Below are 19,464 nucleotides of genomic sequence, written 5' to 3'. Positions count from 1 at the left end.
GGATTTATATCTCTAATATATTTCAAGTTAATTTTTGTGTATAGTGTAAGCTAATTTCTTTTTGCATATGGACGTCCAATTGTTTTAGCGCTCTTTGGCTTTAAAAGGCCCTCTTATCCCCATTGAAATATCTTAGTGCCTTTAGCCAAAGTCAATTGATTATATATGTGTAGGTCTACTTCTCTTCCATTGATCTATATGTCTATCCTTATGCCAATACCGTACTGACCGATTACTATAACTTTGTAATAGTTTTTGAAATCAGGTTGTGTAATTCCTCCAAATTATTTTTCTTTTTCAAAATTGTTTAGTCTATCTTAGGTCCTTTGTATTTGTATATAAATTTTAGAGTCAGCTTGTAAATTTCTAAAAGCTTGCTGGGGTTTTGCATGGGATTGCATTAAATCTAGATATCCATTTGGTGAGAACTGCCGTCTTAACACTATTGGGCCTTCTGATCCACGTACACAGCATGTCTCTCCATTGACTTCAATCCTCTCTAAGACCTCCTAGCAATGCTTCGTAGTTTTCAGTGTACCAATTTTTCACATATTTTGTTAGATTTATTCCTAAGTATTTCATATTTTTGAGGTTATTTTAAATGGTATTACAAAGATTTCTATTTCCAGTTGATCATTGTTACTATTTAGAAACACAAAAAATTTTATATGTTGATCCTTGTATATTAGTTTTCTAGGGCTGTTGTAACAGACTACCACAAACTTCCTGCTTAAAACAGTGAAAATTTATTCTCTCACTTTTCTGAAGGCTCAAAGTCCCAAATGAAAGTGCCAGCAAGGTTGGTTCCTTCTAGAGACTCTGAGGGAGAATGTGTTCCATACCTCTCTCCTAGCTTCTGGTGATTGCCTACAACCCTTAGCATTCCTTGGCTTGTAGCTGCATCATTCTAATTTCTGCTGATGGTGTCACACTGATCTCTCCCTGTACGTGAGTCTCTGTCCAAATTTCCCTCTTCTTGCAGGGATACCAGTTCTTGGATTTAATCTCATATGGCCTCATCTGAACTTGATTACATCTGCAATGACCCTATTTCCAAATAAGGCCACATTCATAGGTACGGAATATATGTATATATACATATATATTTTTTAAGATTTTATTTTTTCTTTTTCTCCCCAAAGCCCCCCAGTACATAGTTGTGTATATTTAGTTATGGGTCCTTCCAGTTGTGGCATGTGGGATGCCCCCTCAGCATGGCTTGATGAGCAGTGCCATGTCCATGCCCAGGATTAGAACCAGCAAAACCCTGGGCTGCCGAAGCAGAGTGTATGAACTTAACCACTTGGCCACGGGGCTGGCCCCCGGAACACATATTTTTAGGGGACACAATCCAATCCACAACACTTGGTGTCCTGCAACCTTGCTAAATTTAATTACTAGTTCCAGGATCTTTTTTTGGTAGATTTTTTGGGATTCTTTTGTATGGATGCTAAGGCAGTTTACTTTTGACAAAACACCAGAGTCACATCCAAACAAAAATCCCCTGAGCCACCTCTGATGGCGTGGTGGCTAAAGTTTGGTGCTCACCACTTCAGCAGCTCAGGTTCACTTCCCAGCTGCAGAACCACACCACCCATCTGTCAGTAGCCATGCTGTGGTGGCAGCTCACATAGAAAAACTAGAACAATTTACAACTAGGATATACAACCATGCACTGTGGCTTTGGGGAGCAAAAGGAAAAAGATCCCTTATGTTAACCACTGCTCCGGTGCAACTGCCACAGGATTAAGGGGTTTTTTTCCCCTTTAAATTCATTTCTGTTAACTGCACTCTTGACTAATAAACTTCAACTGGCCTTTCTAAGTTTATTCCAGATTCTCTTCATACATAGTGTTTTTCAAATCATCACATGCTTTCCAAACTATTTAGTAGAATGGGGGATCAGGGGGGCGGTGAGTGTGGCACTTGCCTCAGGTGCAAAATTTAAGGAGGCACCAAAAACCTCAGTAATTAAGATAAACAATATCTTGACGTGATATTTTAAAAATAAAAATGAACAAAATATGAAAATTCTAAATAAAGATAGGGTCCTACCCTGCACTTGCGTGACCCTGCCTCACTCCCCTCACCCTAAACCTGGCCTGTGTTTAGATCACAGTAAACTAGTCTTCCCCAATGTGAACATTTATAGGGACCTACTCTGGCTTCAGGGGCCAACTTGGCTGAGCTTAAAACATTTGTTTTCTTTTCCTATTTTCACCTGATTTAATCCTGTAGTTCAATTGTTTCTTGGTCTTCTGTTCTTTAAAAAATGATGTCTGTTGTGATAGGTTCCTCGAACAAACCCGGTTTCAGGCCAAAGTGTCAATTGCAGAGAGTATTCTGGACATCTTGAGGGTATATGTCTCATTAATGAGCCACTCCCTTGCCCAATTTCTACCATCCATGTGCCCTTCTCCCAGCCATGTGACTGTGTCACAGGCGGAGAGCCGATTCAAAGTGAGCCTGCTGCATTTTCTTGACTTCTAATTTGGAATCTGGTTTCAAAAACAACCTATTAAATGCTGTAGGGGGCAGGAACTGCAGCATGAAAACTGTTATGCACCCCCAATTCTAGCAGGTCACCTGAGAAACAGAGCAAGTTGGTTAGCAAAGGAAGAAGTTTGAAGCAAACTGGCAGAGATGAGAGATAGAGAAGTGGAGTCAGGCCTGTGTTACTAACAGCTTTCCAGTTCATGCTTTCAATCCCTTTTTTAGACCCAGCTCTATCCCTTTTTTGAATTCTATTAATGCCACATCATTCGTATAATAAATACTCCTGACCCTACTTTTTCCTTAGGGTATCTCAATTTGTTTCCATTAGCTGCAATTGGAGAACCTTGGCTAACACACTCTCTCCAGTTTCCCAAATCAGATGCTTTCCCCCCCTGCTACACTAAGGAAACTTCTCCAAACTGCTCTTTCCAGTTCTGTGGGTGGGTAAGGAAATCCTCTCCTCTCATAATGCAGAGGTTCCTTTCTCCCTTTAGCTTTCTTTCTCTTCTTCTTTCTTTTACACATTTCCTTGATGTTCTTCACACCCACCTCATTTGTATTGTTCCCAAGTTACCCTTCCATTATTCTGTTCCCATATTCCATATTCTGTTTCTTCTCAGCACACTTTTGTTCTATGCCAATATTAGCATTTATTAAGTATCTATATTGCATAAAATGTACAGAAGTCAGATGTCTTCTGATATTTTCCACCTATTCATTATGCAAGTCCAGTTTAAACCTCATTTCCTCTATAAACCCCTGTCTCACCAATCTCTTTCCTTCTCCTCCAAAAAGAGTGTAGGTAGGTATCTTTGCATATAAATCTATTATAAAACTCTTCTATTATATTTCCTTAAGGCAAGGGATCATATCTTATTCATTTGTATTACAAGCACCTAACCCATAGTATGTAATCAGTAAGGACTTGTTGAATGAATGAGTGAGTGAATGAAAGTTGTATATTTTGCTACATATGAAATTGGGGAAAGTGCCTGATGATCATGACCATCCCTTAAACATCGCGTTCTTCAGGGCTCTGTTCATCTCAGTCTCTCTCTTCTCACTTTACCCTGTGTCTCTGGATGATCTCAGTTACCACCAGGACTTCAGTTACCATCTGCCATATGTCAGTCCCTATCAAGTCCATATTTTTAGTCCAGATCTGTCTCCTGAGAGCCAAACCTGTAATTCCAACTACTTACTAGGCTTCTCCAGTGGGTGTTTCTGCAGGCACTTCAGACTCAGTGTAGTTTGCCAAATATTTATTCATTAACTTCACCACCCACTCCTTCCCAACCTCATTTCTCTCCTCCTCCTCTGATGTTCCCTAAACAGTGAATGGCAGCACTATCTAGCCAACTGAACAAAATTGACGTATCTCCAATATATAGCACATTTCCTGGTACCTAGTAGGCACTCAATTAGTATTTGTTGGATAAACAAATGTCATTCACTAAGATGGCCAAATCATGATAATAATAATGAAAATGATAAATTTAGTGGTTACATTTAGAAGTGGTTTTAGACTCAACAGTAAAAAGAACGAATGAGAGTAGGCTCAGGAAATTTCCCATCTTTCAGTTTTGGTGTCTTTGGAACATCAAACAAACCACTGTCACTCACGAGGTCTTAGTGTAAGATCAGATCTACGGGCTAATTATTTGTGATCCTCCATGCAACTGTCTGAAATGTTTTCCTCTAGGCCTATGGGATGTTGTAGTGATGCCCTCTTATGGACAGTCTCCATACAAGTGCCAAGGTTAAGTTTTTCTGCCTTTTAGAGATTGGCAATATTTTGTGTAATATCCTATCAGGAACTAGGTTTAAAACTAACTTTTCACTCTTCCTTCTCAGGCTAATATTAGAGGCATCAACTGTAATGAAAGAGCAGGGGCTTTGGGAATCAGACTGATGTGAGTTTGAATTCTGGCTCTTTCACTTACTAGTTTTATGACTTTGGACAAGTTACTTAAATTCCTGGAATCTCGGTTTCTTTATCTATAAAAGGGAGACAATATTAGGCATAGCAAAGAGTTATTTCAAAGTTATGTGTAATAAGCTAAGCATGTCTCTGAAACAGGGGAGTCTCAATAAAGGTGAGCTTCCTTCCTTTCTTTTGTTCCCTGAGTGGTCTTCTGAAGTTACTTACCTTAATCGAATGTCAGTTTCCTCATCAGTGAATGAAATAATACTTATTCACAGGGTTGTTGTGAGGACTAAATTATATTCACATGAAGTGTATGATTATTTAAGAAATCTTAGGTTCCCTCCTTTCTTCCTTCCCAGTAAGGCACTGGGAAATGCCTGACTGTATTTTGAGTGTGTCAGAACTTCTAGTCAACCTTAAGGCTCTTGTTATACTATAGGAGGCCTAGGAAGATATGAACATGGAGGAATATTATTGCTTTGCTCATTTGTATGATTCAATGTTGCTCAACAGCAATGGTTATGAGAGGAAAATCGCCATCTTCTCTAGGCGACAGCTGCACCCCCCTAGCCTATATTATTGGATTTGCCTTGGCTGGGGTCTTTCATCATGGTGTGTTTAACCAATGAGATATGACTAATGCCCTGACTGCTCTCATTGGTTACTTGAGGGAGCCTACATTTTCTGATTGGTGTAAGCATCAGCCAATCCTCATCCACTTATTAGCAGCAGTTCAGTTTCTATTTAGGCAGTTACTGACTGGCTAAATCAAGGTATCTTTCCCAACCATGTGGACTACTCTCTAGTTCCCCTCCTTCCATTCTGCACAATGCCCCCCTCTTCACTCTCACCTCCAATAAAGGGATGGTAGTCCATTCTCTTCAAATACCCAGAAAAGTGAGCTTTCTGCAACTAACAACTACAACAACAGTAACAACAGTAACAAAAATTACTTGCATTTCACTGGAAACATATAACTCAGTAATGAGTAAACTGATATAACTTCAGTGAGTATGTTTGTGTAAAGGTGTGAGCTGAGGAATGGGTATGTGGAGGCAGGTTTTTCTAGCAGGTGGCACACACTGAGATGATAACCACTACAAAGAGCTGTTTTCCAGGATGGGTTGATAAATGGATGACTGTCACCAAATCTTTGCCTTTACTATGACAGACCCTGTCACTCCTCAGCTTACTTTAACTGGTTGCCTTAAAAGCCTCCCCTTCTGTGGGTGTGGCAGGAATGGAGGATGATAGAGAGAGCTTGACTAGTAAGAAGAGAGAGAGCAGAGCCGAGGCCATGGGAGATGGCATGGGGATGGGAATTTCCATGTAAGAGACTTTTGGAATCTGGAAGCAAACAATTTATTACCCAAACCTCCCACTCCCTTGATAGATTGCTGTTGGCATCCGTTATTGCAAAAAAAAAAAAAAAAGAGAGAGTCCTTGTTTCTTAGAAAAAAATTAGTGAGGCAAATACAGGACATTCAAATGCAGCAGTGGGAACGAAAGAAGGGAAAAAATGAACTTGGCAAGAATTCAGAGACAGCCAATTGTCTTTATTGAAATGGCATTGAATTAAAAACTCAGACGAGGTAGGAAATCTTCTTTAGTAAAGAAATTAAAAAAAAAATCAACCACCAGGCCATCACCACCCAGTAAACATTGTAGAAAAAAATGTATGCAAGGTTTCTTTTCTTTTCTTTTCTTTTATCTTATCTCTAAACAAAGAGATCTGTGCTTGCTACAGAAACAAGGCAAATATACTGCCCACATGCCCACATGCCTGGAGGTTCTGAATTCTCTCTCAGGAAAGCCCCCCCCCCCCCCCCCCCCCCCCAGTCCCTGTCCCATCTATGCAGGCACTAAGTCCTGCCCCTCTGCCCGGGCAGAACACCTCCCCTAGTGTTGTTTCCAGAACATGGACCTTTGCAATGGGCAGCATTTCTCTCTCTGATGAATGGTTAAAAATGAGAAATAATTAGAAAGTTTAATTCCTCTCCAGACATCTCAGAATATAAGCCACTTTCTTATTTTTATAAGGAATCAGCTACAGATTGGGTAGCACTTCTGCTTTGAAACATTTCCTGTGTCTTTCTGGCATAACTGTGTTCTTGTTAGAATGCTGGAGCGTCTCATATTCCTGCTCCCTCTCCCATTTCTCTCGTTTTTTTTTTTTTTTTGGCTTGCCAATTCCAGCACCTTCACATACATTACCCCGTCCTTTCATCTCCAAGATGACCTGAAATGACCTTTTGCTTGGCACGAGACGTGATTCAACTGATAATAAAAGAGCTGAGGGGTGGAGCGTGGGGGGTGGGAGGTGGGGACGGCGGTGGCTGTCGGCGCTGGGCTGAAGAGCCAGGGAGGGGAGCTGAGAAGGGGGGACCGTATCAATTTAAAGACAAATGCTGCCGCTTTTTTGCTGTGCCATTTCCTGTAATTAATTTTCCACATATCACCTATTACACGAAGGGAAAAGATTTTTTTTTTTCCCTTAAGGCATACCTCTCTTTGTTTAACCCGAGAGCCTCCGCTGTTTAGACGAGGCTGAGGAGGAAGCGCGGAGGGGGTGGGGGGTGGCGGGGAGAGGCTGCGCCCCCAGCAGGGAGGCCAGCCTTCCGCTGGAATGCCGGGTCGGCTGCCCCGCTGCTTTCTTTCTTTAGGCCGAGTGTTTGCTGCTGGCAGCTTCTCTCCAAAGCAACGGCTCCTGCTCGGGTTCCAGCACGCAGTTCCCTTCCATTTTACATCCGCTGCCTTGCAGGGGCGTGGGCTTTTTCCGGAGGCTTTATTTCTTTGTTGTTTGCGGAGACTAATTTTTCTGTAACTCCAGAACCCCAAATAGATGCCCGTGGCAAGTCTCATCGATTCTCTCTCTTACTTAGGGAGGAAAAATGAACAAACTATTTATTTGGATACTCAGCGGCGGTTGCAGGAGTTGCCACAGCAACAGCTCTGAACCTTGCACAGCAAAAGGCTCTTATTGTAGAGTGTCCTGCCTTCCGAGACCTCCTCTTTAAAGAGATACTCTATCAGTTTGGGGCGGCGTGGGGGTGTGGGAGCGGGTGTGGGCATTGACATATCATCGACACCATTTGAAGAGACAAAGACAAGGGTTTACTTGGGTGGTTCGCAGGATATTTTTAGCCAAGCTTGACTAGCTGAGATGTGAGAAGAGAAAAATGGACTTATGAAGTCACATGGGGACCTGAGATTAGAGAACTTCTTGTCCGAAGGTTTATGAAATGCTAGAACATATTATAAAGGTGTCCTGTCCCTTCTGTAGGTTGTAGACAGCTTGCGTGTAAGCTGACTGGGGTGATTATGCAGCCATCCTGTCACCCTCTCCTCTCTCTTGCTAAAGAAAAGGGACATGAGGTGCTCTGAGCTCAGAGAGGTGAGGAACTCCTCCTCCTGGGTCTGGGAAGACTTTCTCTTCCTAAACTGCCTCATATGCTGGAAGTTCCCGGAAAGGAAGGGGTTGTCTCCACAGTCCTCTAGTTTCACACCTTCTGGCTTTCCTTGGAGGCCATTAATTCATTAAGTCATCACAGACATCTTGACTATTAGCTCTGTGCTAAGTGCTATAGATATAAGGTTACAAAAAAAGATTAGTCTTAGCCCCTGCCCTCCAGAAGCTTACAGTCAGCAAGTGGAAAGACACAAGTAAACAGATAATTAAACTGAGGGGAGACGAGTAACTGGTCCTGCCAGTTCCATCACCACCACTGACAAATGATCCTTTTTAGTTCCTTAATTAAAGGAGGTAACTCCTGTGAAATGCCTGATAGAATGCATTCCCCTGTGCTCTCCACCAGTCAATATCTCTCTCCTGTCCTTCTTCAAAAGTGCCTTCTTATAGGAAAAGCGTTGCTGTTCTGGAACAGATGAGTGCCAGGAAGCTTGCCTTGAGAATCACAGTGTGGAAGGGCACTGCTGTCATCTTTGATAAGAACTCAGCCAAGTTTCTTAGAGAGGAAAAGGAACTAATATTACTGAGGATCTTCCATGTGCCATACATTATGTTGATTATTTATTTATTACATCTCTATTGTATTGAGTCCTTATGCAGTCTTTCCACCTGGACCTGGTTTTATCTGAATCATAGAATATAGAAAATGATTTGAGTTGACTATTTTCTCAATTATCCCAAGAGTGGCAACTAACTAGTATTGTTCTAGGTGCATAGGAGAGAAATTGATTCATTATAGGCAATGGATGCGTTAAGGCATTAGGCTTCATTCTCTCCCAGATCCACTCCTGAGGAAGTTGTAGGGTATCCTAAAACTGAGGGTCAAGGAAGTTGTTCAAGATCACATGGCCAACAGTGATGGAACTAGGGATGAGAACCTTTCCTTTATGACTCCAAAATTCACAAACTTTTGCACTATTAAAAATTAGCTACAATTCTAAACTTGACTATTAAAAAGAAAAAAGAGTGGAATGTTAGCGTTAAAATTTTCGGTGACTTATTTAAGGTCACAACTAACTTACAGAGTTACTTTGATTGGAAGCCCTACAAAGACAAGAATTGAGTCATTCTTTTCTCTAATAGTATCTCTCTTGGAAGTATCTTTGGAGTTAGGCAAAGAGTCTTGCCAAGAAAGACACCACTCAAAGTGACAGGAACATCTTGTTTTTAACTCACATCGTTACTACGCAGCCTGATCTCTCACCATACTTGACCTCACATGACTTGTAAAATCAAATATGCCCTGAAAGGCCAGAGTCTTTTGTCATGGAAATCAAAGACTGAGCCTCTAGCTCTAGCTTCCAAGAGAAGAACCAGATAACTCTTGTGATCAACTCTGGCATGTTTGGCAAAAGTGAGTGCTTTTAAAGGGGTGATAATAATTTGTAAGAGTTTTTCTATGAACTTCCTCCTTTGTACAGTAGGTTCTAAGTTCAGGTCCTGCAACCTTCGGCAAATTAGTCAACCTCTCTGTTCCTTAATTTCGTCTGAAAAGTGGAGCAATAGTAGTATTTATCACATAGGATCATGGTAAGGGTTACCCTGAGATTAAGCATGCACAGCACTCAGCAGAGTCCCAAGCCCATACAAAGTGCCATTTATTATACTAGCTATTATTATGTTAATTATTATGATCACTTTTATTTGTATTAGAATTGATTGATTAAAGTGGATAGTTAGCATTTTATTTCCCATGCCTACAGTGGATTTAACGCCACATTTTGAGGCGGATAAATCTTTTTCTTTCTGAACTCTTTGTTTTCCCCTCACCATGACACCACTTCTCTTGATTATAAACATCCATTTATCCTTGCACTCCTCCCTTCTTCCTTCTGTGGCCCTCTGAAACAAAACAAAAACTCTTGCTCCAAAAATGGCTCTGTTATAAATCATTTACACCAGAGATCAGCAAGGTTTTTTTCCTGTAAAGAACCAGATAGTATTTTAGACTCTGCAGGCTGAGTAATCTCTATTATAACTGTTCAACTCTGCTCTTTAGTGCAAAAGCACCCATAGACAATACCTGAACGAATGAGTGTTCCGATAAAACTTTATTTATGAACGTTGAGATTCGGCTTTCACATAATGTGCACATGTCCCAAAATATTCTCCTTCTTTTAGTTTTTTTCAGCCATTTAGAAATGTAAAACACCCTTAGCTCCCGGGCTATATAAAAACAGGCAGCGGGTCCTTAGTTTGCTGACTCCCAGTTTACATTTTAACGTGAATTTCAATTGCTGTGATACTCTCAGGAATATTTTGTTTTTAATTTTTTCAAGTTCTAGAAGAATGTACAGAAAATACGACTTTAAGGGACAGTGCCATGCATGGGGTACACACATAATGACAGATTACTCCCTTGGTTCTCTTTGGGAAGGATGGCTGGCACAGAGGGACCCAGGTTGGCCAGTTCAAGGTATTCATTTACAGGAAAACAAAACATCTAGGAAGAGGCAATAAAAAGAACATCTGCCGTCATATCAGACTTGGCTTCAACCAAATTTGGTCTCTAAGCCCTTAGTGGTGTTCTGATTTGGGCAAGTCACTTAAAGTCTTTGAGCTTCAATTTTCCTAACCATAGAAGTGGAAATAATATTGCCTACTCTGAAGAGTTAGTATGAGACTAAGTTATGTAGATGCTCTTTGTGACAATATATATTAAGAGGATGATGACTGGAACGTACTAGATATTCCATAAATGCTTGAAGAGTGTTAGTTGGCGCTCAGCCCATGTTTCCTTCAATCATTCATCAGTGAGGGCAGTAGGGGTCAATCTCGGCTGTTGTGAAATGTAAGAGTAGGAAGGTTGGACATGATGGTACTTCTGGTATTTAAAAAGAAGTCTTCTGATCTTTTCAGGAGTAGATGTGTGGCTGATGAGAAGACAGAGTTAGGACATTTTTGGCAAAGAAAAAAAAGATTATTTGACATAATTAAAATCCAAGCTGGCAGAAGCAGTGGCTCTGTCGTCAGGTTAGGATTCAGCTCAAGACAACATTAGTTTCTGAGAGAACAATCAAGGTGTCAGGGTCATTTCTGGAATGACATCTTCAGACAGAGTAAACCATCATTGCTTGGTTCCCACATGAAAAGAGGGTCTTTGAAGGAGAATCAGGGCTGTATGAAAGGATCTGTTTGCACAGTCAGAATCTAAATCACTGATTAGAAATGTATGTATATGTGCATGTGTGCAGGAGAGAAAATGAGAGAGAGAGAAAGAACGAAGTGTACTTTTACGCTCACTTGGGGTAAGTCTTGCTGATGGAGAAAAACAGGAGCGAAGTGGCCTAGGAGTCAGAAACACAGTGCAGACATTCCGCTTTATGGATTGCACACCCACTAGGCACAGGGTTCTGAGCTGAGGCAAACAGACCTCTCCGTCCGGAGGGAGCTTACAGGTGTACTTTTTGATATATAAACAGAGATTAATTTGATATAAAGATAATTTATGAATAATCCTGATATTAACAGATGCCTTTTAGTCGAATTAGAGAGATTTAACTTTAGCTTAACAACGTAACTTTTTTCCTGATTTTAAACACACGTATATGTAATTTTAACACAATATTTTATTCGAGACAAGATTTGGGTTTAGTTTCTCTTGACTTAAGATTTTCTAAAGATTTAAAAATTCCTACATAAGTTCTATAAGCTCAGTGTCATCATTTTTTCTACAACTTCTTTAAAATTATAAGAGTATAGAATCATACTTAATTATATGAACCTGTGGTAATACATATCTTTTAAGAAGGACTGATGGTGTGTTTTCTTCTAATGCTATAAATCATATGGACATAATGTGTTAGCTTAAATTGTAATTTCCAGGTCCTTAGTCAACCTTAGACTGATATTAAATCAATTAATACATAAACTTTGGATATGTAGGCAATTTTTAAGTAAGAAAAAGATGCAAATATCAGTTATTAAATATAGTTTTAATTGCCCTTCCTCCTTATTTTGTATATAAATGACTGTACCTTAACAGAATATGGGAATATCTTTAAGTGATGTAGCAGATATGCTTATTTTTCTTCCTTAAAATTTGTCAAAGTGATATAAGATGTGTGTGGAAAAAATTAGCTAGACCGTTTTAGGTTCCTGTCTTCTAGTTTTCTCTTATGTCTGGAAAAACAAAAGATGCTTACTTTAGTAAGGGAGTAATTAATATAAATTGTTGAGATAGTACTAGGTACAATAATTTTGGAGAAATATAAATATGTATACCAAATAATAAATATGGTTTGTTTGCCTTTTAGGGAAATTGTTACAGCTTATTAGGATAGTAAATTCAGTTATATACACACATATATGTATATACACACACTCTTTTACTTTATATGCTGATAAAGTTAAAAGATTTAATTAAAATAATCTATTTTCACAGCTATATATTTGTATATGTCTAAATACATATACATGTAAAAGCACATTAAAATTAATTCAAAAAGTTTAAAGATAAAAAATGTAATGAAAGACTAATGTTGATGAAAACTGTAGGTGTTAAAGGTCTCTGGAAGGTAAAGTTTCTTTGCCTGGGTTTGTAATGCTGGCACGAGTTTGAAGAAAACACTGACTTGTGTAAAAAAAAAATATTATTTACAAAGTTGGCTCAATGTTAATGGATTTATTCAAAAAAAAAAGAAAAGGTTTGTGAATCCTTTATTGCAAATTTTTATATGGATGATATGTACACAAAAAGTAAAATTAGGATTTGGGCTTTCTTTTGTAAAAATGACCAAATTATTGTGTGTCCAGACAACAGAGATTTCTTTTCATTGCCAAAATATTCTGTTAAATTCCTAAATTTGTTGAATCACTTTGCAAAAAATTTCCCCTTTTGTTGGCAAAATTTAAATTTCTAATAATCGTTAGTTTTTCTTGTGAGTTTAAAAATACTGCTTATAACTATTTTTTGCCTTTGGATATGATGATTTATATTCTCATTCTTGTTTATTTTGACATCCCTCTTGATTTTAGCTTTCCAAAGTAAAACCCCAAATCAGAAAGATCAAACTGTTAGGATACCATTTAAGCAAAATCTGCCTTTGAGTTTCCTGGTCTGGCCACTGGGTAGCATAAAGGTCTACTCTTTCACCCTATAAAAGGAAGAGTAATAGAAAAAATTAGGATTTTTCATATGAGCTTGCCTTTGTAATCAAACATTTTTAGAAATAGAGCTTGGGAATAATTTAGGGAATAATAGTGTGTTTTTGGAGACTTCCATTTTTTTCAGATCTTATGAAAAAAGCTCATTACTTAAGCTAGACCCCCATTCTTTTGATTTAGCCATAGCTGATGATCTCTGCATTGCAAATTTTATCTTCTGGTGCTGTACCACCCTTGATGAGTGGTCCAACACTCTCTGGTACTATTCGATAACCCCACTGGAGTATTTTTTCCTGAAAACAGATCATCGGATGGCCCCTAATATCTGCTATTGAATTTACAGTGTAAAAGTCTACTGATGAAGACCCAGAAATTGGGCATAAATCTGTTATCTTGCTAACCTGATGCTTGCATTCAGGATAGTCTCTGATATCATCCAGGATTTATCGTGGGTAATGAATTTTTCTTCTCAGTAAAAGAGATCTTTAAATAATTTAATTCAAGAAGGAGAAAAACTAGGTCTCATTTAGGGTTCAAAGACTTTAACAACTGAGGGTGGACTCTGGACTGCCTTCTTCTGTCTTTAAGCCCCTTCATTTAATGTTTTATAAGAATCCTTCAAAGTAGGAGAATCTAACACATTGTGGTTTAGAAGAACAAGATAGTTAGACAAAAATCAGTAACACCATAAAGCTTCTTGCTCGAGAAGTTTGACAGATGAAATATAATACTGGCCCCCTCAAGGTGAAGTGTGTTCTATGAGAAGATTTTTGTACTTATGTCTCTATGGACCTCTCTAGTATCCTTAATGTTATTAAAAAGTTCTAGGGATCAAAGAAATCATGAAATTAGGTAAATTGGTTAATACCTCCCTATCTGGGTCTTTGGTCTTTCTTCTTGATTTAATTTGGGCACTCTTGGATTCTAGCTTGAAAGTGGATCGTAAACTCTAATCATATTCCTTCTCTTAGCATTTGTCCTATTTGCAGTGCTCAAATGTATGGTCTCTAGAGTTTTAAGTGCTACTGTGCACCATCAAATGATCCAAAAAGTGATATTCTAGAACAAAAGGAAAAAGAAAACCTGAGAGGGTAGAATAACTACCATTGGAAACACCATCAAACACTTATGCAGCTCTAGATTGATCATGTCTGCATGAACAACGACTAAAATGGGGGACTTAAAATAAAACTAACCTACTTTCCTGTCCTTGTTCTAAATAATTCTGTGATCAAGCATACTTTCACATTCTTGTGCTAAATAATAGTGGGATCAGGAGAAAAATAACTTACTCCAGGTAATACTTGCCCCTAGAAGATAAGACTGTTGACCAACTAAAATAGTTTATTTATCAAAACTAACAGATTGCACCAGACACAAAAGGTCACATATTGTATGATTCTATTTAGATGAAATATCTAGAATAGGTAAATCTATAGAGTGAGAAACCCCTGAAGGGTATGGGAAGGGAAGCAATTGCTGTGAGTGTGGGTTTTCCTCTTCATTTTGGAGTTAGATAGAGGTAGTGGTGATTGCACAACATTATGACTGTACTAGTTGCCACTGAATTGTTTAATTTAAAATGGTTAATTTTATGTTATGTGAATTTCACCTAAAAAAACACAAAAAACAAAACTAACACTTTGCTCATCAAGGTTCACTTTAAGACCCTTAACTTGGTGTGCCTACCACTCCAAAGCTGCTACGTCATAAACTTCGCCCAGTCTCAACCAGTTTCATGCCTTCTAAGACCTGCCTTAGAATAATACAATCCAAGCCCTTAAACTTTATAAATATTTCTCTCTAATTGCTCCATTTGAGACACCTTTTGTCTCTCTTGCTGCAGTAGTTCCAATAATTACTTGGAAGGTCAACATGATCAGTAAAATCTCTTCCAGGGATTAAAAAAAAAATCACAATTTTTTGATTCTCTTTTTCTATCCTCAATATTAGATAGGTAGAATCTTTCTGATTACAGGTAGATACATGATTGGAGCAGGTCTCTTCATAGTGGCCAGAGGTAGAGAGGTCAGTTCCAGCTCCCTGAGAGAGGGGACAGGTGAAGATTAGGCATAGTGATGTCACCAGTGTTTAATACAAGTCTCTAGCTATTTTGGTGGCCAGATAAGGAATAAAGAATTCTTCATTGTCAGGAATTACACAAACATGTCAGGGGATAAGGAAAAGTCCAGAAAAGCTAATGTCTGAGGCTCACTCTGGATGAGAGTCCAGGCTTTAGAGAAATCAATTTTAGACTAACTCTGCTGGAAAAGGATCTAAAACTATCAATGATGTACTTATTGCCTTGATTTGGTTTGGCTCAAGAAATAGTCAATGCCAAACCTTTATATGAAGAGTCTCAGTATCGGTAGATGACTAGAATTGATTCTTAAAAAATTGTGTGTGTGTGTGTGTGTTGTCTGCAATGATGTATTAGGTATCTATTGCTGTAAAACATTACCTCAAAACCTAGTGGCTTAAAACAACACACCTTTGTTATCTTACAGTTTTTGTGGGTTGCAAGTCCAGGCACATCTTAGCTGGTCCTCCACTTCAGGATCTCTCAGGCTGCCATGAAGGTGTTGGCTGGGCTGCAGTCTTCTCAAGTCTCAACTTGGGAAGTTCCACTTTCAAGCTCATGTGGCTCATGACAGGATTCAGTTCCTCACGGGCTGTTGAACTGAGGGCATCATTACGCACTGGATGTTGTCTAGAGGCCACCCTCAGTTTTTTGCCACATGAATCTCTCCAATACGGCAGCTTGCTTCATCAAAGGATGCCGACTGAGAAGTCAATAGAATCTAACAAGATGGAAATCATAGTTTTTTTGTAACCTGATCATGAAAGCAACATTTTATCACATTTGCTGTACTCTATTCATTAGAATAAAGTCACTAGGTCTACCCTACACTCAAAGGAAGGGGATTACATAAGAATATGAATGCTCGTGGGCATCATTTCAGTGACATCTTTGAAAACTGCCTACCGTAGTTGATAATAATACATAAATTAAACATTGCATCCCTTTAGTCGCAGAAGCTTGAAAATTAGAGGAAAGTTGTTTTGCTTTGGTTTTAAGTTAAATCTGAAATATCACAAGTAAAGGAGCACGCACAAGTTTTATTTGGAAGTTCTATAAGAGGCTAAATATTTAATACACACATTGGTCTTTAAGATTCCAGACCTGTTTGAAAGTATTATTACCTTTTTCTCAGACTAAGTGTCAGATAGTTTTGAAACAGAAAATGTCTGACAAGTTAGGGTACTTTGTAAGTATTTGCTGTTTTCCTTGAAACCTCAAGGCTTGTGTTGTCATCAGCCTCATTCCAATTAATTAACTGTGTTTGCAGACCTCTCTGGAGCAGCTTCACTGAGTCAAGTGTTTTACAATTAGTGAAGCATCTCAGAACATGGGAAATTGTGGCATTTGCTTCAGAAACAGGAGGGATTATTGTATTTTCTTACCATCTGAACTTGTCTAACTATAGAAACAGAAACTTGGTTTGACCATATCCAGTGGATTATCATCAGGTGTTAGTTCATTATTTCTTGGAGATGGAGATCTTTGCCCAGTACAATGTTTATTCTGATGGATCAAGAGCTAGATAAGTGATTAAGACATCAAGGCATAGAAAGAACAATTATATAAAATATCAAGGATGGCCTTTACAACAACCCTCCCACTTTACCTTTGAAGAAATCGAGGCACAGAGACCTGAAGTTGTTTATCCAAGAAGATAAAGCCAGTTGAAGGAATGTTTTCAGATTGATATTGAGTCTATTCTTGATCTAGTTCAATTCCACACTAGAAACACTGTAGTGGAAAGTGCACTGGACTAAGACCAAGATTCAAATCCCACAAAATTTGTCCATTTTGTTCTCCTCTGTATCCTATATCTGAAACTGGAAACCTATACCTCAAAGTAGATGTCAAGAATAGTTGTTGAGGGGCCAGCCCAGTGGCAGAGGAGTTAAGTTCCCACGCTCCGCTACGGCAGCCTGGAGTTCGCCTGCGTGGATCCCGGACACGGACATATGCACCGCTTATCAAGCCATGCTGTGGCAGACGTTCCACATATAAAGTGGAGGAAGATGGGCATGGATGATAGCTCAGGGCTAGTCTTCCCTCAAAAAAAAATTGTTGGACAGAGAAATGAATGAGAGAATGAAATCCTAGTTCCATGATGCACTGGCTGAGTGAGTATGGACAATTTATTTCCCTTCCCTGTTTAGTTTCCTCATATTTAAAATGAGAGTTTTGGTCTGGTTAATCTTTAAAATTCCTTTCAGTTCTAAATTTCCATGATTTAATAATAATAATAAGTAGCATTTGTTGAGTACTCTTTGTGTCATGTACTGTGATTTACACAATAATGCCATTTAATGCTTATAACCACCCTATGATACAACAAACCTATGAGGAAAATAGCTAACAGCTAATGGTTATTTTGATCTACTCTGAGCCAGACACTGTTATTAACTCATTTTAATCTTCATCTCCATCCTATGAGGTATAGAAAGGTTTAATTTGTCCAAGGTCACATAATAGTAGGGGGTGGAGCCAGAACTTGAACTCAGATGTTCCAATTTCAGAGCCTACCTGCTTAATCACATTGTTATACTGAATACTAATGTTGTAAAGTCAAGACCATGGGCCCATTCTGTTCAGTTAAACCTGAGTTCAAGCTGTTTTGTGGCTACCAGCTTCTTTTTTATTTCCTATTCATAAAAATTATTTGCACTCAAATACATGAACCTTTCATTTCTTTCTACTGTATAGACCCAAGCAAGTCTTAAATTGCTAAATAAGGTGTTGATTTGCTAAGTCTTCTATAATACTACCCAGTCATTCAAATAGTGGGTAGAAGTTACTAGAATCAGCATTAGTGCTCTTTCAAAGATTGGGAATGGAGAAATATTTTCTGAAGTCATGTCTGGGGTATGGTGGGTGGATGTTTGGCTTGCTCTGAGAAATTTAGCTGAAAACTCCAGAATTAGTCAAATGTTTGGACTGGTGAGGCTTAATGTTCTGGCCAACTGGCAGCAGAAAAACATTAATCAAACTCACAGAGAATGAGGAAGATGAGGTTCAGATAGTGTGGATCTATCTGTTTAATTTTTGCTTTAATCTCCTTAGATTCTAACTCAAGAATTCTGAGTCTTCATTTCTGAACACCTATTATGACTAAGAATATATTAGTTGCATATCTGTATGGAAAATTTGAAGTGACATTAGAGGCAATTTTCTAGATAATTTAGTGTTTTTTCTTTAAGAAAGATGAAATGCTGGTGAGGATATGGAAAGGTATGTATTTTGAGCATAATCGTTTACTCTGGTGGAATCCACTGAGTGTCTTATCACTGTTTGCTTCAGTTCAGCCAGCCTGTGGGTTTCTGTCCATATGACTGTGGGTGGCATTGTATAGGGTAGTATTAAAGAGAAATAAAATACTAAAAGGCAAAGGATTGAGCGCATAGCAGGAAAAGTGTTATTATCAAACAGAGGACCCAACCTAATACAGTCTAGATCCCAGGAGATGAGATTTTGGAAAGGAGGATGAGGTAGGTGTTTTAAACACAAAGTTTTCAATTGTCTTTGTCTCATATTTGGAGAGCAATGTCTTTGGGTGATGCTGATCGGTTGATGATGCCTGGGCTCGTCCCTTAGGTCAGTCTAGTCTGGATGAAGGTGCTTTGCTGCATGTATGGGGGTGCCTGCCTCAAGATTATGGTGGCCAGCTGCCTCTGCTGTATATGGGATATACTGCTGTCACGTTATACTACCTGCTCAGTGTCAGCAGGTTAAGTGGACAGTTCAGAATTTATCAAGAGTGAGCCTGTGGAGCCTAATCTGGGATTAAGAAATCCTGGGTTCTAGTCTTGGCAATGCCATTGGCTTAGCTGTGTGACCTTGGGCCAATGTGAAACTTCTTTAGGCCTCAGTTTCCTAATATATATAAAGACAAGTGGACCTAGATCTGTGAAAACCACTTCATATTTTGCTATAGTTCTGCTGAGTTATTTCAAGAGTGATCACATGCCCTAGCCATTCCCCTCTCTCCCCCCAAAATCTCATCCAACAGAAGCATTTCTGTATATCACCTATTTTGACATAGAGAGCTTCTTCTTTAGAGTTTCTTTAAAGAAAGGTTCTAGTTCTTAAAAATAAAAAAGAGATCTTTAAGATTCCTTCCAGCTCAAACATTCTGTAAAATCTAGTTAACCTAATTATTACTTGTTTTATCAATTATCAAAAATGAAAACATCATTTACCAGGATTCTGAATGGGAGGGGAGAAGAGTTTGGGTTTCGTTTTTTTTTCTTTTAGCCTTTTAAGACTGATTTGTTGACATGCCATTGCGCATATTTGGAAGGCTGGAATTGCATGTGAATTCGCGTTTGCGAATCCTGAGCTTAGCCTGGGAAATGTAAATGTGTGGAAGACATTCTGTTCACACAAAGAAAA

Source organism: Equus caballus, chromosome 7 (genome assembly GCF_041296265.1).
Source record: "Equus caballus isolate H_3958 breed thoroughbred chromosome 7, TB-T2T, whole genome shotgun sequence".
Classification (NCBI taxonomy): domain Eukaryota; kingdom Metazoa; phylum Chordata; class Mammalia; order Perissodactyla; family Equidae; genus Equus; species Equus caballus.
Note: the sequence above shows the minus strand (reverse complement) of the source record.